Raw genomic sequence first — 24300 nt, forward strand, 5'->3', positions numbered from 1 at the left:
CCTGTGGTACAGAGTTTGATTCCCAAAGTCCTAATTTACCTAGTGTGTGACCTTGAGCAATTCACTTAACCAGACAGTACATAGGGGCAACTGGGAATTTCTGCTAGGCTTCTCAATGGTCTCCTGAATTGCAAGCCTAGTAACTACCTATGAAGCTAAAACATAAATGCCAATAAATGCAGCATTGTTCCTTTGACAAAACTGGGCACCCATACACCTACCACATAGGTGACACCCCTATGAAAGTTGACTCAACCATTATGGACCTGAAAGTTTTCATTAATAACAAACTATCCTTTGATCACCTTATATGCACTGTTTTTAGGAAATCCTTTGACTTATCCAGACTAATCACCAGGGTATTTCTTCTAGACATAAGGAAGTTATCCTTCCTCTCTACTTCTCTCTCATCAGGCCCATAGTAGAAAATAATGTCCTCTTTGGTATGTATTTAAGTACATGACCCAACTTGAGAGACTACAGCTTTTCCTCACTAAGATAATCAAGGGCATCATGTCTTCCTTGAGTTACCCAGACCACTTTAAATCACTCTTTCTCTCTTTTTTTTTTTTTTTTTTTGCTTCTTACAGACTATTGAGAGATGCCTCTGTCTAGCCTACAGTCTTATGCAGCTTCCTGCACATCCGTAAAACCAATGACACCCTAAACACATTCTCAGGAGATCTAAACTTCCACCAAAGCGCAAATAGTACCTGCTGGTACGATAGATATATATCGTACAGGATCCCTGTTTTACTGAGTAGACTTTCTTTTGATATAAAGTGAAGTAGCTCTAACCTGGATGAATGGCTGGGCAATTGTAAATACACCTTGGATCCAGCCCCTCAAGCTTTCATTGAAGGGGACTGATGCTAGATATAAATTAGTTATATCAATGGGTACCTACAATATGGGATATTGTGGCTAGGTTACTAATGTCTCTCTGGATCAATAGCCTAGTATTACCCTATGAACCTATGATGGGACTTTGGTTATTTGATGAGTTTTAGTCACTTTTATGTTCTTGAATGTCCAGAGGATGGTGTAAAATGCTTTGGCATTTCAAGTTTTAAGTAAAGATGTATATGACGTTTTAGAAGGCAATAATTAAGAAATTACAGCTAAAGAAATGTGTTATGGTCAGGTATTACAGCAGTCAATATAAAGGGAATTTATGTGTATTAGAAAAATGTGCTTAATGTTAATGGTCATTTGGTGAATTATAGGCAATAACCACAGCAGGGAAAGGAATAATACAAAGATTTTAAAGTACATGCAAATTGACATTAATATGCAGTAAGAGATGAATTAAAAGGATGCAAATTAGCGAATGTTGAAATGTGTGTAGAGAGTGAACTTTCTGCAACATAACAAATGGTGCAAATAAAATAAATAATTTTTTTCACAACTGACTGTGAAAGTGTGAATTTGTGTGGCACTATTGCAGGTGTGTATTGGAGGCTTAATTTTTTTTTTTTTTTTACTTTACCAGTTGATCTGATGTTGTCTTCCTCATTCTTCCTCATGATAGGGTCTCGGATCTGACCATCAGATCTAGCTCAGCCACAGTCTAAAAACTTGGATCTGACTGTCATGCTCCTCCCTCTTACCCATAATGCCATACACCCTCCCAAGTACTTCAGATTTCATTTGCTGCTTCAGCATCTGGACGCTGGTCTCATGCTCTCAAGCTGTTGGAATAATTTGATAGTTTCTACTGGAAATCCTCCCTCCTTTATTTCTTCTCAGTTTTTAGTGTGCATGTGTCTTTGTGATAGCTCCTTTTCCTATAAATAAAAACAAAAAAAGTAGTTAGTTCTTTCCATTTATCTGTAATTGTATTTCTCTAAACATAAAAACTTTGAAAACTTAAAACTTACCTTTAGTTTAGTAGTTAGGTCTGTGATAGTAACCTTGATATGGTCATGTCAGCTAGGTTTGACAGTTTGTTTTTGGTGGGCTTCACTGGTCATGGCAGACAAGCCTTCACCTGGTTTCAAACACTGCACTTCTTGCAGGCACAGAATCCCAAGCCAGGATCCCCACAAGGAGTGCATATATTATTTGGGGGCTGAGCATTTAAAACTGGACTGTTCTGTATGTGTGTCCTTTAATCCATGTGTGTTGGCCAACCAACGAAATAATTTGATTCATAGGGGCCTACTTCCTTCCTTGGCTCTATAGGTTCAGACCCTTTCCTTGGCTTCTTCTTCTTCCTCACTGGCTTCCACCAAAGAGGCAAAAAATTAGAAGTTATGTACTCACCATAACGTTCCATCTGAGTAGGTGACTTCATTCGGATGCAACCTGTGGGTATCGGATCCGACCTCGGATCCGAGCCGGCAATTCAAAATCTTAGGCTCCGAGCTCCTAGCTCCTCCCTCTTACCCATAACCCCTTGCCAAGCCCTGACTGACCTCAGATTGAGTTTGCCTCAAAATACTGACAACAGTACACTAAAACAGCATAAATACTCGCTCTATAAAGGTCAGGGATGGAGGGGATGGTTGCATCGGAATGAAGTCACCTACTCAGATGGAACGTTATGGTGAGTACATAACTTCTAAATCTGAAGTAGGCAGACTTCATTCGTCAGCAACCTGTGGGACAGAGTCCCTAGCTACCTGATTCTTGGGCGGCCGTCATGGAAGGATGTTTCGGAGCACCGCTGAGCCAAAGGATGCTCTTCCTCTAGAAACAACATCCACCTTATAATCAGAAATAAAAGTATGAGGCGAGGCCCAAGTAGCTGCCACGCAGATATCATCCAATGATACACGGGACTTAAAGGCGGCTGACGTGGAAACTGCCCTAGTAGAATGAGCCGTAACCCTCTGAGGAGCAGGTCTACCTGAAGTGTCATATGCCTGCAGAATACAATTAGCGATCCACTTAGATAGTGTGACTTTAGATACTGCTTTACCCAGAGCAAATTTAGCAAAGGAGACGAACAGCTGATCTGATTTCCTCTGACCAGCTGTTCTGTGAATATAAAAACGTAATTGTCTATGAACATCCAAGGAATGCAATTTGTATTCTCCTTTGTTTGAGTACTTGGGAAAAAACACAGGTAAATTGATTGATTGGTTAATATTAGATTCAGAAGAGACCTTCGGAAGAAAAGATGGATTGGTCCTGAGGCACACCCTATCAGGGAAGAAAGAAAGGTAAGTCAGCTTGACGCATAGAGCCTGAAGCTCAGACACTCTCCTGGCTGAAGTGATAGCTACCAAGAAGGCCGTCTTCCAGGAAAGGTACTTTAGATCTGTAGAAGCTGCAGGCTCGAAGGGAGGAGCAGTAAGGGCTTGCAGAACTAAAGACAAGTCCCAAGGTGGTACAACCTCCTTGACTGGAGGCCTCAACAAAAAAACCCCTTTGAGAAATGTTTTGCATAATTTCGCCGTCATAAGGGGAGCTGTGTCATGACCAATGTGATAATGCGAGATAGCTGCCAATTGTACCTTAATCGTGGAAGAACTAGCCCCTTGATGAAAGAGGTCTGTTAGAAAATCCAGCACCGCTGACATAGGTGCCGAGAAAGGATCCAAAGTTCTCTGTACCGCCCAAATAGAGAATCTCTTCCATTTACTCCGATAAACCTGCCTGGTGGAAGGTTTATGAGCTGCCACTAAAATGGCCTTGACCGGTGATGAGATACCAGGAGTCCTAATCAAGGATGGAACTGGAGCAGCCAAGCTGTCAACTTCAGGGTGCGCAGATTGGGAACCGACATTCCCAGAGGGTGGGAGATGAGATCGAATTGGATCCAGAATCCAGGGTGGATTGATTTTGTGAGACCATACGAAGGGGAACCAAGGTTGTCGAGGCCAGAACGGGGCAATGAGAATCATTCTGCTCCCCAAACTGTTGGCTTTCTGCAGAAGCCTCTGCATCAGAGGAAGTGGAGGGTAGGCATAAAGGAGACCGGGAGGCCAAGCATGCACCAGAGCATCTCTCGGGAACTCCCTGGTGGGGAAGCAGAGCGAAGAAATTGTCGCATTTGGCGTTTGAGGGAGAGGCAAAAGATCGCAACAGGGTTGCCCCCAGACGGCAAAAATCTTCTTCGCTACTTGAGGATTGAGAGACCACTCGTGTGGAGAAAGGATGGTGCGACTGAGCTTGTCCGCAAGGATGTTGGACTTTCCCGGAATGTGCGTTGCTACCAGAAAGCGTTTGGTGGAAATTGCCCATTCCCAGACTCTCATGGCCTCTCGACAAAGGGGGTAAGACCTGGTTCCTCCCTGTTTGTTGATATACCAGACTACCGACATGTTGTCTGTCTGAATCGCAATAGTCCCTGAAGGAAGAACGTGGTGAAGTGCTTGCAACGCTAGGAGCACCGCCCTCATTTCCAGGACATTTATATGCAATGACGTCTCTGTGGGATTCCACGTGCCTTGGACAATCTTTCCCGCAGAATGCCCCCCCCACCCGAGGCAAGAAGCGTCCATGGTCACTGTGGCTCTGGGAAATGCAGCACAAAAAGGTCTCCCTGCCAGGGGCTCCGGAGAAAGAAGCCACCAAAGAAGGGAGTCCCTGCACGCCTTGCTGACCGCAATCGAGCGTTGAGAGAGGAACAAAGAGGGACCACTGAACCTGAAGGGTCCATTGAAGAACCCGCATGCGAGCATGAATGAGAAGCGGAATAGCTGCCGCCATAGAACCTAGGGCCCTCAGGACCGAAGCTGCAGTTGGAGATGGTTGCAGGATCGCTGTCACATGACACTTCAGGTTGGCAATTCGGTCTGGAGTGAGGAAGGCTCGCATTGATCTGGTGTTTAGTCTTCCTCCTATGAAATCTATAACTTGTGTGGGGTGCAGTAAAGATTTCTCCCAGTTGTTCGTGATGCCCAGCCTTGGTGCTAGTTGAAGAAAGTAATCCCTGGCTGAGCACAGAAGATGCCTTGATGATGCCGTCAGGAGCCAGTCGTCCAGGTACGGAAAGACCTGTAATCCCTGGAGCCTCAGGTGGGCCGCTACCACCGCTAGCACCTTGGTGAACACCCTGGGGGCTGAGGTGAGACCAAAGGGGAGGACCCTGAACTGATAATGACTGGCTCCCAGCCGACAGCGAAGAGACCTCCTGGATCGTCTGTCCATCCGTATGTGATAATACGTGTCCTTGAGGTCGATGGAGCACATCCAGTCATTCTCCTCAAGAGGAAGTATAGATTGCAGGGTGACCATCCGGAACTTTTGCTTGGTTACTGACAGGTTCAGCTGGGAAAGGTCTAAGATTGGTCTTAGGTCCCCCGTTTTCTTTGGCACCAAAAAGAACCTGGAGTAAAACCCTAATCCGGTTTGATCTCGGGGGACGCGCTGGATAGCTCTTTTTTCTAGCAGCTGTTCGATTTCGACAGCTGCCACCTCCCTTTGGTCGGGTGGAACATCTGGGAGGCTGCGAGATTTGGGAACCTTGAATAGGGGAATTGAATATCCTCTGGATATGACACGAAGCACCCAACTGTCTGTTGTTATGGACTCCCAAGAAGTCAGGTGCCTCGAAAACCACCCCCTGACTGCCTCCAGAGACGGACAGCCGGGCAACCCTTCAGGGCTGCTGTGTGGGTCTATCAGAGAAAGGTTCTCTGGACCCAAAGTTGCCAGGAGCCCCCCTGCCTCTAGCACGACGACCTCCCCGTCCTCCTCTGCCACGGAAGGACTGGTTATCCGGAGCAGGTTGGGACTGCTGCGACTTCCGGAACCACATCTTCTTCTGTCCCTTTTGGTTCTTAGAGAAGGACCTCTGGGGAGCTGAGAAGCGGACTCCGGCAGACAGCGTCTTCCCGTCCTTTTCGCTCTGGACTAATGTCTCGCGAACAGTCTTGCCAAACAAGGCAGAACCATCGAAGGGGGCATTCGCGTAGGTCGCCTTGAAGGGCTCTGCAAAATCACAATGGCGGAGCCAGGCCTGTCGCCTCATGACTAGGCCTGCTCCGCTGGCTCTAGCGGCTCCCTCAGTAGCATGAGAAAGCAGCCGCATAGATGTATTGGAAACTGATCTGATAGTGGCCATTCGGGTGGAATATACCTGTTTATCCTCACTCGATATGGACTCCGGGGGAGATGCAGCGTATTCTTTAATCAGATCCCGCTGCATCCTAATGACATGTGCCATGTAGTTCAGCGCTCTCAAGGAGAAGGTTGCTGAACTAAAAACTCGCTTCCCAATGCGATCCATCGAGCGGGACTCCTTGCCCGGAGGATGCATGGAGGGACTCTCCTGGGCCAATTCCCTCTTCGTGGCTGCAGCCATCATCATGGCATCTACTGGGGGGCCCTTGCTCCAGTGAATGTGGTCCGGGAGGAAAGAATGCGGTCCGGCGCTTAGGATAGGCTCAATGGTGTCCGGATCCTTCCACGCCCTGATGGAAATAAGATCCACCAGGGGGTCAGCAGGAGGGGACACCCAAGAGGTAGAAGGGCCCGCCTCGAATGCCTCCAAGAACACAGACTCGTCCGAGGAAGCCTTGGGGGCAGACCACCCCCCCTGATCCTTAACATCTCCATGATGTCTCCAAATGAGACGTCCTCAGGGGGTGACCTAGGAGAGCCTTCCCTTCATCCAAGTCTGTGTCTTCAGTAACGGACTTGGGGGAGTCCATGTGCCTCCTTTTGCACTTACGCTTCCGAGGTACTTCATCGGGGGGGCTGTCCGAGGAGTACTCTTCAGCAGTTGGATGTTCCAAGGGAACCACTTGGGACATCGAGGCGGGCTGTCCCTGGGACCGGCTGGTGGGGGCCTTGCCCAACTGCAAGGGAGTGCGGGATGGAGCCGTGGCAGGGACCGGGGGTCCGGATGTCCTCAACAGTGCCCTTTCCACTACGTCGAAAGCCGAGGGGGAGCCAGCTTCTCTAAACCCCGAGAGCCGAACCCACTCGGATCCGGCCTTGCGGATCGGAGTCGGAGCAAACCGTCGGATCCGAGACCGTGCGCTCCGACCTGGACGGAGCCGAAGACACACCAGCTCCCTCGGATCCGGCTCGGCCCTCGGCTCGAGGTCGGGTCAGTACCAAGCACTCAAGGGATGGGATGGATCCGAGGTGCGCCCGACCCATCGGATCCGACCCACCCCGGATCCAAGTCTGCCCGGCGCCGACAGCTCCGAACCCGTGGTATGGGTCGGAGAAGGAGCCAAGGGCGAAAAGGGGTCGGCCCTTCCCGGATGGGGGCTAGGAGCACTCCCATTTGCATTTGGGCCTGGATGAATTTCCTCATCATCCGGTCCATATCAGCTTCACTCATGGAAAAAGTTGACCTGGTGGAGGCCACCGAAGCGGACCTAGAGAGCCGCCTCGGAGACCTCCTAGAAGGGCTAGCCTCCTCCTCCTCGGGTCCAGGAGAGAACCGAGGGGAGTGGAGCCGAGGAGGAGGAAGCTAGAAGGCACAGGGAGGCCGCTTAGATGGAGGAGCCGAACTGGAAGTTTCGGCTCTCCGCTTGTGGTGCCTCTCCCTGTGCCTCTCCTTCTTCTCTCTCTCCCTAGAGGATTCCTTCCCCTCTGGCAACTTAGAGGGAGGTTGAGTCCCAGCCGGAGGGGGAGAACCCACAGCAACAGGTTGCTGAGTGGAAGGGGCAGAGGCTGAAGCGGTATCTGGAGGTAAAAGACCCGCTAGCACCAGCTTTGACCTCCGCTCCCTCAAAGCCCGGGGGTTGAACCCTGCACAAATGGTACAACCAGATGACAGGTGTTCAACCCCCAAGCATTCTTGAACGAGTGTGGCCATCCGCTGGGGACAGCTTATGGCCACACTCGTACATTTCGAAAACAGCCTTATGGGCTTCAGACATCACAACCCTAAGGCCTAACACAACACACACACAAACAAACTACAAAACCCGAGAATTATTAAATAAAAGAGAGGAAAGCCTAAACACACTCAACACTAACTATATCAACAACAAAAATAGAGATTTTTAAAACTTTTTCTGTCAAAAATTCTTATCTTCAACAAACGCCAGGAGCTCTAGAATCCGTAGCTACTTGAAAAGCGGCAAACGAAATCTGAGGTCAGTCAGGGCTTGGCAAGGGGTTATGGGTAAGAGGGAGGAGCTAGGAGCTCGGAGCCTAAGCTTTTGAATTGCCGGCTCGGATCCGAGGTCGGATCCGATACCCACAGGTTGCAGACGAATGAAGTCTGCCTACTTCAGATGAGATCTTTCCCTGTTTCCCCAAGGGACTCTCTGGAGACTAAGAAATTGAAGAAATCTTTGATTTTGACTTCCTGGGACCTGAAGAAACTGCCTCCCCCTTTGGATCCATCAGCTCCTTTGGATCCATGGAATGTTATTACCATTTCTCCTCCACCTACATCAGCTCCTATATCTGATCCAGTGCCTCAGGATCTGAGGGCCTTGACCAGGTCCCCGGCTCTTTCTTCCAAATCAAAACATTCCCGACCCCCTTGTCTGCTTCATCCAGGTCCTCCAGAAGCTGGTCTGATGCGGATATGGACAGGATGATGAGGAGATTCCTCAAAGGCCCAGATCCAGATGGGGGTAGTCTCGGCTCCATCCCCTGTCAGATCTATGAGCTACCCTGGCCATACCATCAGCACTCCTTCTCTGATCCAACCTCTGGTTTTGGAGTCACAGGATTCAGGATGCTATTGTGCCGGGCTCGCTGCAGGGTGAGCTCCCTTCCTCAATGCTGAGGATTCCCTTGACTAGCCTTGTTTCAGTTCCCTTGGAGCAGAGTGGGTGTCAGAGCTGTGGTGTCAGTGCTGGGTCCGGGGGACTAGGGTTGGCTTCATCCTTCTCGCAGCCATCCCTTCCCCTAGGCACCTCAGCACTTGACAGTTCGGGTCCAGGCCCTTCTGGAGGTCACAGATCTGGGGGAAATCCTGGGTGTTTTCCCTTGCTGGTTTCAGCTTTGGGGGAGACAGGACTTCTCCCAGCCCTTCAGCCTTTCAGATAGTGGAGAGGGTTTTCTCCTAAGTTAGAGATATGACACATGTCCCTCAATCTACCCCTGTACCTCCATTGGATCCAGGCCATGAACCCATTCATCCTGCCATGAGTCTTCCCATCCTGAGCAGCTTCCAAGAACTCCCTGATCAGGAGGGATCCCCTACTTCCGACACTTACCCAGAGTACCCAGCTGAGGAAGTCACTCACAAGAAGACGTGCAAAAGGAGGCATGTTGACTCCCCATTGGAGTCTTTAACCAAGGACACTGACTTCAATAAGGGGGAGGGATCCCCCTAATCACTGTGTGAAGACATCTCCTTTGAGACATATTAGAGATCCTGAAGCACAAAGGTGGGTGGTCTGCCCAGCCTCCTCCTTCTGAGAAGTCAGTTCTCTTGGAGGCATTCAGGATGGGCCCATCTATGTCTTGAGTGACCCCACCCCCCAGTGGATGCCCTGGTTGATGTGTTGTCCCACCGGGCCTGGAAGGAACCGGACACCATTGAGCCCATATGCAAATGACCCGATAAGTTTCTGGTACCCCCTGCAGATAGGAAACATTGGAGTAAGGTTCCTGTAGTTGATGCCATCATGGTGGAGGCAGCCATGAAGAAAGAGCTGTCAGAAGAAATTGTTAATATCCATCTGCCTAACAAGGAGTCTACAGCACTGGACAGATTTGAGAAGTGTGTTTACACCTCAGCCACCTTTGTGCTGAGGTTGTTGAAACTACTTGGCTAATTTTACCCAACTTCAGAGAGATCTGATCAAGAAATTCTCAGCTTCTCTCTCAGAATCCATGCTTGTGGAGGAACTTAAGACAATTTCTCCCAGGCTTACCACTCTATCTTCTGTTGCCAACTCATCAACGAGGTTGATCTCCCATACCATAGAGTGTACCTCACGATCAGCCAGTTCAGGACTTTCCCTAAGGAGGCATGCCTAGATGAGGCTATATGATTTTGCAGAGCCCTTTAAGGTATCATTCATGAATGCCCCTTATGATGGTTCCTCTCTTTTTGGGCCATTAGTTTGAAATACACTCACCCACAGGGAAAAGGATGGAAAACCATTTCTGCTGTTGGAATCAAATTTTCTGCTGTAGTGTCTTCCTCAGATCTTGTTTGCTGCGGAAACGGATTGGGTCATTTACCAGCTCTGGCCAAGTGATTTCATATAATTGTTTTTTACATTTCTAAGTTTTGGAATACTTTCTTGCTGGATTTAATACTTAGTTTAGTATGTATGTCAGGCCGACTTTCTTTTGGTCTTTATAATCCCTATTCCAGTTAAAGTTTGCAGTGTTTTTTGATATTTAGATTAGAACAGTTGTTTGGTTTGCCTTCTCATATATAGATATATTTAATAGTGTGGCTATTCTCTAATACTCTGGCACTTAAAAGTCTTATCACCCCCTATAACAATCCACGACTGCTTCGATTCTCGAAGAGACTACTAATTCAGACAATCAAAATTAACAATGCAGCCAGCGATTCCCTCTTTGCAAACTCTGCAGGCAAAGCCTGGAACTCACTTCCAGCTGATATTACTTTGTTCTCCTTCCTAGGCCAGTTTAAAACTAGACTCAAACAACATCTGTTACTAAACTGGCTTTTCCACTGCAATAAGCCTGGCTAACTTTCATCAAGAATGTGAAAAATCTGTTAATCAGATTACTGTTGAATTTACCCTGACTGTCACCAGGGAGTAACTCTAACCTGTTGAACTTGTTTATTCGTGTTTGCTTATGTATTCTTTGTCTATACCATATTTGTAATATGTTTTCATTGTTTTTATTGTATCTGCTTACCTTGAAGCTTTTCTCCTCGGGCCTCCGCTGAAAATGGACATGAATCCATTTGGACTATCCCGGTCAACAGATGTAAAATAAATAAATAAAAATAAAATAATATTCAGGCAATAAATAGTTGAATTACTTCTGTGGTAAATTTTTACCAATAAGAGTTTCCTATCTTGTTATTGCCTTTGTGTGAGAGTGTGTGTCTCAGAAGGCACGTTTAAGTTAGCAGGCCTTTAACCCATTTTAGTTAGTGGGTTTCTTATTGAGTGTGTGTGAATACATAATGTCAAAACAGAAGGATCAGAAATCTTCGGATTTTAAAAAATGCCCTAAATGCTCCCAGAAAATGTCACTTACTGATGGGCATTCAGAGTGTGCCTATTGTCTGTGACCACGCCACTTACAAGAATCTTGCTTGATTTGTCATGCATTTAGTTCTAATATCCTCCAAGAAAGGAAAAACAAAATTATTCTGAGGGGCATGATAAAATCTTATTTTCAAGAAGCCATGGAAAAGGGTCAAAGTCCACCAAAATCTACTTCGGCTGGTGAAAAAAAGTTCAAAGAGGTCTTCTTCCTCTACTTCAAGCACGTCAGAGCCATCCACTAAGCCTCCTAGGATGTCTCCCACAGCAACTCAAAAATCTGACTCAACAAGACCTGCTGCCTCAGCTCCACCATTACTGGAAATGAGAGCAGTTCAAGTTTGGAGCCGCTCCCTGGTATTGGAGCCGATATCTCCGACTCTCAGGTCTCCCATATTACAGTCTACAGTATCGGCACCATCCTCTCGATCCTTCAGAAGCTTGTCAGATGATGATATGGATTGCTTGCTGCAGAGATTGCTTAAGACACTGGCGCTGGCCAGACTTTTATCGGATCCAACTCCAAGAAGTTCGGAGCTGACTGGAAATGTTTTCCTGACTTCCGTTCCCCCTCAGACTGCAGCAGTGGTTTCAGAAACGGAATGTTTGGAACTTGTAGTGGTTTAGCCATCAGAACTGCGAACTGTTTCAGCTTCTTCGGTGCTGACCTCTCTGACTGCCTCAGTATTGTCTGAGATGTCTAGGGCGGTTCCGGTGGGGGGGACAGTTGAACCAAAGCTTTTTCGGTTCCGAACTTGCCTCTTGGGCCCTTGGCTCAGGTGAGCTCTGCTCCTACTTTGGCTTTGGAGCCACCCCCCGTGGTGCCAGGAGCATCGCCCAAATCCTCAGAGCCGGGAGCTCTCTCGCATCATGGGAGGGGGTCTTTGCAGCTATGAGGAGAGCTCTGTCACCAAAGACATCCTCATTACCAGATTCATCCATTCCATCCCCAAAAGCTCTGGTGTCTCTCCCCGCACAGGGGATTCCATAAAAGCATAGAGACCCTAAGCCTCAGGATCCCCTGCTGGATGAGACCTTGTCTTCTGATACCTCCCCAGAGTGTCCCACTGAGGAGGTCCCTCAGAAGAAACTACGCAAGAGGAAGCATATTGACTCCCAGGATGAGTCAGTTATATCAGATACGGACCTCGAAGAGTCAGAAGGGTCCCCAAGGTCACCCTCTGAGGATGTCTCCTTTGTGGACATCCTAGAGATCCTAAAACAGAGAGGTGTTGGAATCCCATCAACCCTTCTGATGAGTCCATATACCTGAAGGGTTTCTGATCTCGACCTTCATCCACCTGTGTATCTCCGCCTTTCGACAAGCTCATGGATTTAATTTGTCGAAAGGCATGGGAGGCTCCAGATTCAGTGGAACCCGTCCCCAGGAGGCCCAACAAATTCATTACTGTGCCAATGGATAAAACCTTTTTGACCAAAGGAGTACCTTTGGATGCCATGGTGGTGGCAGCTGCCACTAAAATGGAGTTGTCAGAAACTTCGACATCTGTCCAGCCCCTGAATAAGGAGTGACGTACGATGGACAGGTATGGCAAGCGCATGTTTTTGTCAGCAGCCTTTACCCTTAGATCACTGAACTACCTTAAAAATTTCACAAGACTGCAGAGATATCTCCTGAAGGAGCTTGGAGATACACTCCAGGGTATAGTAGCTGCAGGGACAGCAGGTAAAGTATCCTCCCAGCTTGGTACCCTCAATTCAGTAGTTAACTCATTCATGCATCTGGTATCCCATGCAGCTGATGGAGCGAGTAGGTCAGCGGGTTCCAGAATTGCCCTTGGACATAATTCCTGGATGCGCTTATGTAATTTTGTGGAACCCTTTAAGTCATCCTTTGTCAATACCCATTTTGATGGCTCATCCTTGTTCGGGCCCAAAGTCAAAGAAATGCTTACCCGGTGTGAACAAGAAGGGAAGACTCTCTGCTGTGCGAGTCCATTTTTCCACTCCTTCTAGATCATATTCCAATGGTCAAAAGGGTGGGAAAATGTGGTTCCAGAAATCCCAGAGGGTCTTTCAGCACACACAGGGTGAACCTTCCTCCAGGGGCAGAGGAGGAGGTAATAATGGAAGACGCCACCCACATGGCAGAGGGGGTCCACAGAACCAGGGCAACTAAGAATCCTTCTTTGGTAAACCCTATCAGCACTCCTGAAAGGATGCCCGAATGTCCCTCTCTGGAGGCAGTCAGGGGATGCTTGTCTTTGCACCCTCAAGCCTGGCTAGACATAACAAAAGACAAGTGGGTGCAAAGTATTATATCCAGAGGCTACACAATCCCCTCTTCAATGCCACTCCCAAAGATAAAGAAAATCCCGGATGTTCCATCCAGTCACAGGGAACAAGCAACCTTAGAAATTCAAAAGTTGTTACAAAAAACAATCATCCAGCCAGTCCCAGCAGACCAAATAGGATTCGGAACTTACTCAAGGTTATTTTTAGTTCCAAAAAAGACAGGGTACTGGAGACCCATATTGGATCTCAGCAGACTAAACAAGTCAGTAAAAAAGACAATGTTCCAAATGGTCATGCTACAGTCAATACTTCCCTTTTTAGGGAAAGACAATTGGATGTGCTCTATAGACCTCCAGGATGCATACTACCATATAAAGACGGACAGACTATCCAGGAGTTATCTGCACATTTGGCTGGGAGTCAGTCATTACCAGTTTCAAGCTCTTCCCTTTGACCTCACTACTGCCCCCAGGGTGTTCACCAAATGAATGGCAGTAGTTACAGCTCACTTGAGGCATCTAGGATTCCGAGTGTTTCCATACTTAGACGACTGGCTCCTAACCACCACCACCAAGCACCTATTTATTCAGGCAAGAGACACTACCCTGAAACTATAGGGATTTCAGTAAATTACGAAAAGTCTGCCTTATTGCCATCAAAACATATCATCTTTATAGGCATATAAGTAAACACAGAAACCATGGAAGTCAAGTTGCCTTTAGACAGAGTTCAGTCTCTTCGACTACAGACCCAGGACCTTCTTTATAAGGCAAAAGTACAAGCACGGACAATGCTGAAAGTAATAGGGACAATGGCAGTAGCAATAGTGGTGATTCCTCTAGCAGGACTACAAATGAGAATCCTCCAGTGGATGCTTTTCACCCAGTGGCCCATGCAGGAACTGCCAATGACCCAACTCATAACCCTGATGGAGTCCTACAGGAAAGACTTTCATTGGTGGCTTCACTCTGACCAAGTAACGATGGGTCGTCTAATTTTTCCCCCTTCTCCGGTAGCCACAGTGACCAAAGATGCTTCCCGGATAGGGTGGGGGGCATTATCAGGGAAGAACAGCCCAAGGCACTTGACAGGATCATGAGGCTCATTTGGGCATCAATGTACTAGAGATGAGAGCAGTGCTGGTGGCATTGCAGGCATTCCAAGACTCTCTTCTGACGGGTACAATTGCAATACAATTGGACAGCATGTCAGTTGTGTGGTACATAAACAAACAAGGAGGAACTAGATCTTACACCCTTTGTTGGGAGGCCCTGAGAGTATGGCAGTGGGAGATGTCCTCCCAGTGTTTTCTGATAGCAATGCACATCCTGGGGAAATCCAACGTGATAGCGGACAAACTAAGCAGAACGATTCTTATGTCACACGAGTGGTCCCTAAAGAAAGAATTAGCGGATATGATTTTTCACAAATGGGCCCAGCCTTGCTGTGATCTATTTGCCACAACCATGAATGCAAAATGCAGCAGCTACTCTGCCCTAATCCTCCATCTAGGGGAGTTCTCAAGGGATCCACTTGTACATGACTGGCCCCTGGGAATCCTTTATACATTTCCTCCCTTTCCTTTAATACCCAAAGTTCTCCAGAAAGCCAGCAGTCTGGGAAGGACCTAAATTATAATAGCCCCATAGTGGCCCCATCAAGTATGGTTCCCTTTTTTGAAGCCTCATCCTCTGGAAGAACCATGGATTCTGGACCCAGTGCCAGATCTCCTGACACACCCATTGGGGGCTCTTCACCCATCTCTTCATTCCCTCAAATTGACAGCATGGCTGCTCCGATTCCCAAGATAGCCAGGCTACATAACCTCACCCCTGAAGTCCAACATATCCTAATTTCTTCTCATAAGATGTCAACAAGAAAAATATATCTTAGCAAATGGAAAAGGTTTTCTATCTGGGCTGTTAAAAATCAAATTGATCCATTCTCTGCACCCCTTTCATCTATTTTGAAATTTTTGGCTAAGCTTTTCAGTGAGGGAGCAGCTGCAGCTACTATTAGAGTGCAGCTGGCAGCGATCTCGAATTTTCATATTGGAAACGAAGGTTTGAATATCATGTCTCATAAACTATTGAAGGCCTTTCTCAGAGGGACAAACTTATTAAGATCACCAATAAAGTCACCTCTACCACCGTGGAATCTGAATTTTGTGTTATCGAGCATTATTCCTCCCCCTTTTGAACCTGCTCCATCATGTAGTTTGAAGTTTCTATCTTGGCAAACTCTGTTTCTAGTAGCGATTACATCAGCTAGAAGAGTTTCTGAGCTACAAGCCTTATCATTGAAACACCCTTACCTGATATTCCATAGTGATAGGGTTTCACTATGCACTAACCCTTCATTCCTACCAAAAGTGTGTTCAGAATTTACTCTAAATCAATCGATAGATTTATCAGTTTTTTGGGTCTATATTAGATAATCAAATGCTTAAAAGTTCGAATCACTAAAGATCGAACTTTTAAAAGTTTGAATATCTAGAAAAAGAATATTTAAAAAAAAAAGAAAAAGTAAAGGGTTTAAGCAGGGGGGACAAGCCTCCTGCACCCCCACACCCCCCGCTACTTAAATATACCAACTCTGAGATTGCACTTCAGTGTGCTACAGTGCGGAAATGGAAAATTTCCCATTTCCTACACTGTAGCGCGATCTCGGAGTTGGTATATTTAAGTAGCGAGGGGTGTGGGGGGGGTGCAGCCCCCCTGCTTACACCCTTTCGTTTTTCTTATTTATTTATTTTTTTAAATTTTTATGTATATTCAAACTTTTGAAAGTTCAATCTCTAAAGTTCGATCTTTAGTGATTCGAACTTTTAAGTGTTCAAATATCTAATATGGACCCGTTTTTATTCCCCAAGCATGGCAATAAGGGAAAGTACATGCTTCATCAACTAGATGCCCGTAGCTGCGTTTTTACCTACACAGGACAAAAGAATATAGAAAATCTGATCAACTTTTCATATAATTTTCAGATAACAAAAAAGGTTTGGAAGTATCCAAAACAACCTTGTCCAGATGGTTATTGGATTGTATCTCCTATATCTATGAATCTACAGACAAACAATTGGAGAATAAAATAAAGGCACACTCTACCAGAGCAATGTCAGCTTTGCAGGCCTTTAGAGCTAAATTACCATTAGATATTTTTTTATTTTTATTTTGTTTTATTTTACATTTGTTGACTGGGATAATTAGATACTATTTGTGCATCAGCAACGTGGACAAGGCCTCATACCTTTATTACTCATTACAAAGTAGATTGGGCCTCCAGGGACAGAGCCACTTTTGGTTCCACTGTCCTGAAGAATATCCTCCCGTGAGCCACCCAGGAAAGATAGTGCTAGGGACACTGTCCCATTAGTAAAGAATGAAGAAGAGATAGGACAACTTCGCATAAAGAAGTTATGTCCTTACCATAATGTTCCATGTGAGTTGTCCATCTTGTCTTCATTCTTATGTCCCACACACCTACCCCCAGCCCTTGTTGTTGTTGCTCTGGAGGGCCGAGAGGTTTTTGAGGAGATATTTGGCAAGCTTTGATCCTTTTCTGGGATATAAATAAATATATATATATATATTTAGATGTAGTCACCTATGTATAAGGGTATGGATACATCACAAAGAAGATCTGAGGAAGGCACTAGAGCATCATGGGATAGAGATGGAGCCACAAGCTGGTTTGAGACCTCGAGCTTTAGTAAGCGGCTGAGTTGGAACCAAGGATCGGTTCTGAACCCACCAGTAAAGAAAGAAGATGAGATGGACAACTCACATGGAACGTTATGGTGAGTACATAACTTCTTTTTTCTTCTCTTCTCTTCTCTGTCACAATGTCTTCTAAGGAATCGAAACCATCAGGTTTCAAAAAAATGTGAAAAATGTGGACAAAAAATGTCTTTGACCAATAGACGCACAATGTGTGTCTATTGTCTAGGAGAGCTCCATCTCCAGAACTCTTGCTCTATCTGTCATTCCTTTAACCACAGAGCTCTCCTGGAGAGGAAAAATAAATTGATATTGAGATAAATGTTGAAAACCCCCTTCTTGGAGGCTATACAAGAAGGTCTGGGTTTATCTAAAACTGACAAATCTCCAACCTCAAAATCAGATACGTCTGGGAAGAGATCTTCCTCTTCTCGTGCTCTATCAGAGTCATTAAAAAAGATTGCCAAAATTTTGACACCGGATCCGAAGTCCATCAGCTCTGACAAATCTACTGCTTTGACACCATCTGTCTTGGTGCCAGTAGAGTTTGAGATTCGGAGCAGGTCTCCAGTCTTGGAACCATTCTCCCTTACTCTAAGGTCACCAAGTTTACAACATTCCAAGTCTCCAGCCCCTTCCACTCTATCCTTACAGGAGCCTATCCAATGACAACATAGATCAAGTGGTACAGAAGCTGTTAAGGACACCAGCGCTGGTCAAGTTGCTATCGGATCCAACCCCAAGGGCTTTGGATCCACCACATCCTCCCCTTCTGCTCCAATTCCTCCTCTGATCCGATCTCAGACTTTGGAGTCAGAATGTCCTGATTTTGGTGGAACCATCGGATCTGAGACCTATAACAGGCTCTTTGGAGCTGGCCATTGCTCTGACATCCTCGGTTCCATTAGAGCTTGAGGAATAAGGGAGCAGACGCTCTCCAGTTAGGTCCGGGGAGGCGAGTTGGACTGGACAGTTGTCAGATCTGATCTTGCCTCTAGGGGAATCGGCTCGGGTGAGCTCGGCTCCTACCTCAGTCTCGGGCCCATCGTCCTTGATTCTGGGAGTTCCCTCAGCTTCTTTGGATCTGGTGATTTTCTCGGATCAGGGGCGGGGGGCTTTTGAGGTGATGAGGAGAGTACTGTCTCCACTGACAGTTCCACTATCATCTTGGGATGTTCTTTCCCCAAAAGCACCAGTGTCTGCCTCTATATCCTTGCATCCACAGGACAGCAGGGATCCTAGGTCTCAGGCTGTCCCACAGGGCACCCCCCCCACTCTTCTGAAACCTCTCCAGACTAACAATCTGTAGAGGTCTCTCAGAAAAGATTATGTAAGAGGAAGCATTTAGACTCCCCAGAGGAGTCCATCACTTCTGACACAGACCTCGATGAAGCTGAAGGGTCTCCATGATCACCTCCTGATGATGTTTCCTTTGGAGATATCTTAGAAATACTTAAACAGAGAGGTGGCTGGAAGCCCTCTAGCCCTTCGGTACAGGAGTCCGTATACCTGAAGGCATTCGGATCTCACCCTTCTTCCACTTGGGTGTCTCCACCTTTCGATGAACTTATGGACCTAGTTTCTTGAAAGGTGTGGGAGTCTCCAGATTCAGTAGAACCTATTCCTAGGAGGCCAAATAAGTTCATCACATCCCCGCCAGACCAAACATTTCTAACTAAGGGAGTCCCAGTAGATGCTATGGTGGTGACGGCAGCCACCAAGAAGGAACTCTCAGAGACATCTTCTTCTGTTCATCCACCTAACAAGGAGTCTTGTATGATGGACAGATATGGAAAGCACACATTTGTCTTCAGCGACATTTGCCCTCAGATCGCTAAATTACCTTACCCATTTTACTAGATTACATAGAGACCGCCTGAAGGAGCTGGGGGATACTCTCCAAGGTTCAGTAGCTGAAGGGGTTTCAGATAGTTTCCTCTCAGCTCTCTACCTTAAATTCAGTTGTCAGCTTCTCATGAGACTGATTTCTTATGCAGCAGATGGAGCAAGTAGAGCAGTGGGTTCAGGAATTTCCCTAAGGAGGCATTCTTGGATGCGCTTGTGTGACTTCACAAAGCCCTTTAAATCTTCCTTTATGAATGCCCCGTTCAATGGCTCATCCCTGTTCAGGCTCAAAGTTAAGAACACACTAACTAGGTGTGAGCAAGTAGGAAAGACTCTGTCTGCCATAGGAGTCCATTTTCCCATGCCTACCAGACCTTATCCCAAAGGTTAGAAAGGAAGTGGCAAAATGTGGTTTCAAAAATCTCAGAGAGCTTTCCAGGACACACATGGTGAATCCTCCCCTAGGGACAGAGGGGGAAGTAGTAATGGAAGAAGCCAACCATGCTGCAGAGGGGGTCCCCAGAACCAGGGCAGCAAAGAATCTTTCTTTGGTAAGCCCTTTGAGTGGTCCTGAAAGGAGGCCTGCCTATCCATCTCTGTTGGCAGTTGGGGGCCACTTATCATTGTACCCGGAAACTTGGCAACAGATAACAAAAGACAAATGGGTACAAAGCATCATATCCAGAGGTTACTCCATACCTCTTTCCTTTCCCATCCCACACATAAACAAGATCCCAGACATTCCACCCAGTCAAAGGGAACAGGCAACATTAGAAATTCAAAAGTGGCTACACAAAAGAGTCATCCAGATAGTCCCCACAGACCAAATAGGATCCAGAACTTACTCAAGATTCTTTTTAGTTCCAAAGAAAACATGGGAGTGGAGACCAATTCTGGATCTCAGCATTTTAAACAAATCAGTAAGAAAGTCTAAGTTCCAGATGGCAACACTGCAGTTAATACTCCCTTTTCTGGAACAAGATGATTGGATGTGCTTAACATAACTCCAGGATGTGCACTACCACATAAAAATAGACAGGCAGTCCAGGAGACACCTGTGCTTTCAGCTGGTAGCCAGTCACTACCAGTTTCTAGCTCTGGCCTTTGACCTTACTTCAGTCCCCAAAGTGTTCACCAAATGTATGGCAGTAGTAGTGGCTCACTTGAGATGCCTAGGATTCCAGATGTTTCCATACTTAGACGACTGGCTCCTAACCGCCACCACCGAGCATCTACTAAAAAAAACAAGAGACACCACCTTGCAGCTCTGCTTTCACCTAGGAATTACAATAAACTATGAGAAATGTGACTTGCTGCCTTCTCAGCATGTCATATTTATAGGAGCAGAATTGGATTCAACAAACATGATGGCCAGGCTTCCTCCAGAAAGAGTTCAATTTCTACAACGTCAGATTTTAAATCTTCTCCCAAAGAAAAAGGCCCAAGCAAGGATAGTCCTAAAGGTCTTGGGGACCATGGCAGCAGCTACAACTCTGATCCACTTAGCATGTCTACACATGAGAATTCTCCAGTGGCTACTATCCATTCAGTAGTCGATGCAGGAATTCCCAATGTCCCACAAAATAATAATTACAGAAACTTGCAAAAAAGACCTTTGTTGGTGGCTTTACTCCATGCATGTGTCCTTAGGTTGATCATTTGTACTTTCCCAACCATTGGCTACAGTGACCACGTACACCTCTCAGATAGGGTGGGGTGGGCATTATCTGGGAAACACAGTCCAAAGCACCTGACAGGATCACAAGGCCTATTTGCACATCAATATCCTAGAGATGAGAGCGGTGCTTCTAGTGTTGCAAGCATTCCAAGATTCTCTTCCACTTGGAACTATTGCAGTTGAGACAAACAACATGCCATTTGTATGGTACATAAACAAATAAGGAGGAACCAGATCTTACCCCCTTTGTCGAGAGGATCTGAGAGTATGGCAGTGGGAGAGCTCCTACCAATGCTTTCTGATAGCAATGCACATCCCAGGGAAATCCAACATGATAGCAGACAGACTCAGCAGAGCGATTCTGATGCCTCATGAGTGGTCCCTAAAACAGGAAGTAGTGGAAGTTTTTCCGAAAATGGGACCAGTCTTGCTGCAACCTTTTTGGGACATCGATGAATGCCAAATGCAGCAATTACTTTGCCCTTATTCCCCCTCCCACGGAGTCACCAAGGGATGCACTTGTTCATGATTGGCCCTTGGGTCTCCTCTATGCCTTTCCTCCTTTTCCAATAATACCCAAAGTACTTCAGAAAGCCAATTGCTTGGGAAGGGACTTGATACTCATCGCCCCATACTGACCTCGTCAAATCTGGTTCTCCTTCCTGTGGCCTCACCTTCGGGAGGAGCCTTGGATTCTGGCACCACTTCCAGACCTTTTGACTCGTGCATCAGGAATGCTCCATCCATCCCTTCAGACCCACAAATTGACAGCTTGGCTGCCCCGATTCCAACAATAGCCAGGGTTCCTAACCTCTCTTCATTAGTTTAACACATTCTAATCTCTTCTGATAAGGCTTCTACAAGAAAGATATATAGAAGAAATGGAAAAGATTCTCCATAAGGGCTTCTTATAACCACATTGATCCTTTTTCTGCCCCAGCCAGTTCCATTCTAGAATTCCTTGCAAAATTATTCAATGAGGGTGCAGCTGCAGCTACCATTAGAGTTCAACTTGCAGCGATCTCTTATTTTCACATAGGTGAATCTGGCCTCAACATTGTCTCATAGACTATGCAAAGCTCTTCTTGAAGGCACTCTATTATTAAGACCATCCATCAGAGACCCCCAATACCATGGGACTTAACTTTCATCCTATCTTGTTTACTTTTCCCCCTTTTGAGCCAGCATCATTTTGCAAACTCAAGTTTTTGACATAGAAAACTATTCTCTTGATAGCAATTACCTCTGCTAGGAGGGCATCACAACTGCAAGCCTTGTCAATAAGGCCCCCCTACTTGCTTTTCCATAGAGACAGGGTGTCCTTATGAACAAACCCTTCCTTTTTGCCAAAAGTAAGTTCAGAGACAAATTTGCACCAATCTATAGAGCTGCCAGTATTTTACCCAAATTACAGAAATAAAGCAGAGCACATGTTACATCAACTGGATGTGCACAGGCAATTGCATTTCTGTTTACACAGGACTAAAAACTTCAGAAGATCTGAACAGCTGTTTATTTCTTTTTCAGATTCAAAGAAAGATACTTCATTCTCTAAGGTGACACTTTCAAAATGGCTTTCAGATTGCTTAACCTTCATCTATAAATCTCAAAACAGAGATCTCCCCAAAAGAGTTAAAGCTCACTCTACAAGATTCATTGCAAACTCTTCCACCTTTCTGGCTAAATTAACAATTGATACCATTTGTGCTGCAATAACATGGGCAAAACCACATACCTTTATCACTCATTACAAATGTGATTTGGCCTCCAGGAGCAGGGCCTCTTTTGGTTCCACAATTCTGAAGAATATTCTCCCTTGAACCGCCCAAGAAAGGCAGTGCTAGGGAAGCTGTCCCATCCTGGTAAGAATGAAGGTGAAATAGGACAACAACACATAAAAAAGAAGTTATGTACTCACCATAACGTTCCATGTGTGTTGTCCATCTTTCCCTTCATTCTTACATCCCACCCTCCATTCCCCCAGCCATTTTTACTCCTGAAAGACCGAGTTGGTACAATTGATTGTCATTATACTCTGGCCTTCTTCATGGCACTCTGAGTTATTCTACTCTGATTATCTTTCTTACTTCTATTATAACTGCAAACAAGATCTAGGGAGGCTTCCTGTTGCATGGTGGGATAGGGTTTAGCCACGAGCTAGTGGAAGACCTCAAGCTTGGATATAAAGGCCAAGTCAGATCTGAACCCATCCTGGTAAGAATGAAGGTGAAGATGGACAACACACATGTAACGTTGTGGTGAGTACATAACTTCTTTATTTAGAGGAAAGACTCAGCAGATCGCTCCTGATTCTGTACGAGTGGTTCCTCAATCAATCAGCAGCGAACATGATCTTCAACCTTTGGGTTCAACCTTGTTGCAACCTCTTTGCCTCTCCCCTCAACAAGAAATACAGCAAGTTCTTTGTTTTGATCCTTCCTTTGGGGAGTCTGCAAGGGATGCACTAGTCCATGATTGGTCCCGGGTTTCCTGTATGCTTATCCCCCTCTTCTGCTCACCCCAAAGTTTCTTCAGAAGTCAAGCAGTTTGAAGAGCTTGGTCATTCTCATTGCCCCCTTCTGGCATTGTCAGGTGTGGTTTCCCTTCCTATGGTCTCATCTGAAGTATTCTCCTTGGATACTGGAGTCAAGTCAGGACCTCCTTTCCCACCCGTCAGGGATGCAGCATCCAAATCTTCATGTCCTCAAATTGACCGCTTGGTTTCTCCACTTCCAAACCTAGTGATACAGTCCTGGCTTAATTCCCTGGTCTAAAAAAATCTTCTAGCCTCCCAAAAGGCTTCCACCGAGAAAGTCTACACCAGTAAGTAGAAGAGATTTGTTGTTTGGGCCACAAGCAGAAACACTGATCCTTTCTCAGCACCAGTTTCAGATGTTTTGTTATTCCTTAGTACCCTATTTGAGGAAGATACTAGCTTCTCCACTATCAAGTTTCAGTTAGCTGCTATGTCTAATTTTCATGATGCAAATCAGTCTCATTCTCTGTTCACTTTTAGGCAATGCAAATCCTTCATGAAAGGTGTTTTCTTATTAAGGCCTGCAATCAAGGACCCATCCCCTCCTTGGGACCTCACTGTTGTGTTGCAGGCTTTGACCCAGGGGACCCTTCAAACCAGCTGCAAGTTGTGCACGAAGTTTTTGTCATAGAAGACTGTCCTTTTGGTGGCTATGACTTCCGCTAAGAGGATTATTGAACTACAAGCCTTATCCTCCAAACCTCCTTACATAGTTTTTCATAAAGACAGAGTGTCTTTTTACACCAATCCTTCCTTTATGCCCAAAGTAGCCATGGAGAACAATATCAATCAATCCATCCAATTACTAGTGGTCGTTCCATATTTTTGCAATAAAGGGGAGTACGTTCTTTATCTTCTAGATGTTCATAGACAGCTCCTTTTTAGCTGCATATGACCAAACAACGCAGGAAGTCTGATCGGCTCTTTGTAGCTTTCTCATCTAATAGACTAGGACATGTGGTGTCTAAAATTACCTTAGCAAAATGAATATCTGGCTGCATTCCATACATTTACTCATCCAAAGGATTGGAATTACCTAGACTTCCCATGGCACATTCCACCAGAGCTATGGCTACTTTTTCGGCTTTCTATTCTAGAACCTCCATTAATGATATTTGTGCGGCAGCGACATGGTCTAACAGTCACACCTTTGTATTGCACTACAAGTTGGATATATCCAGGAGCAGGGTC

The sequence above is a fragment of the Protopterus annectens genome, chromosome 2.part1 (assembly GCF_019279795.1).
Source record: "Protopterus annectens isolate FY-2018-M chromosome 2.part1, PAN1.0, whole genome shotgun sequence".
NCBI lineage: Eukaryota > Metazoa > Chordata > Ceratodontiformes > Protopteridae > Protopterus > Protopterus annectens.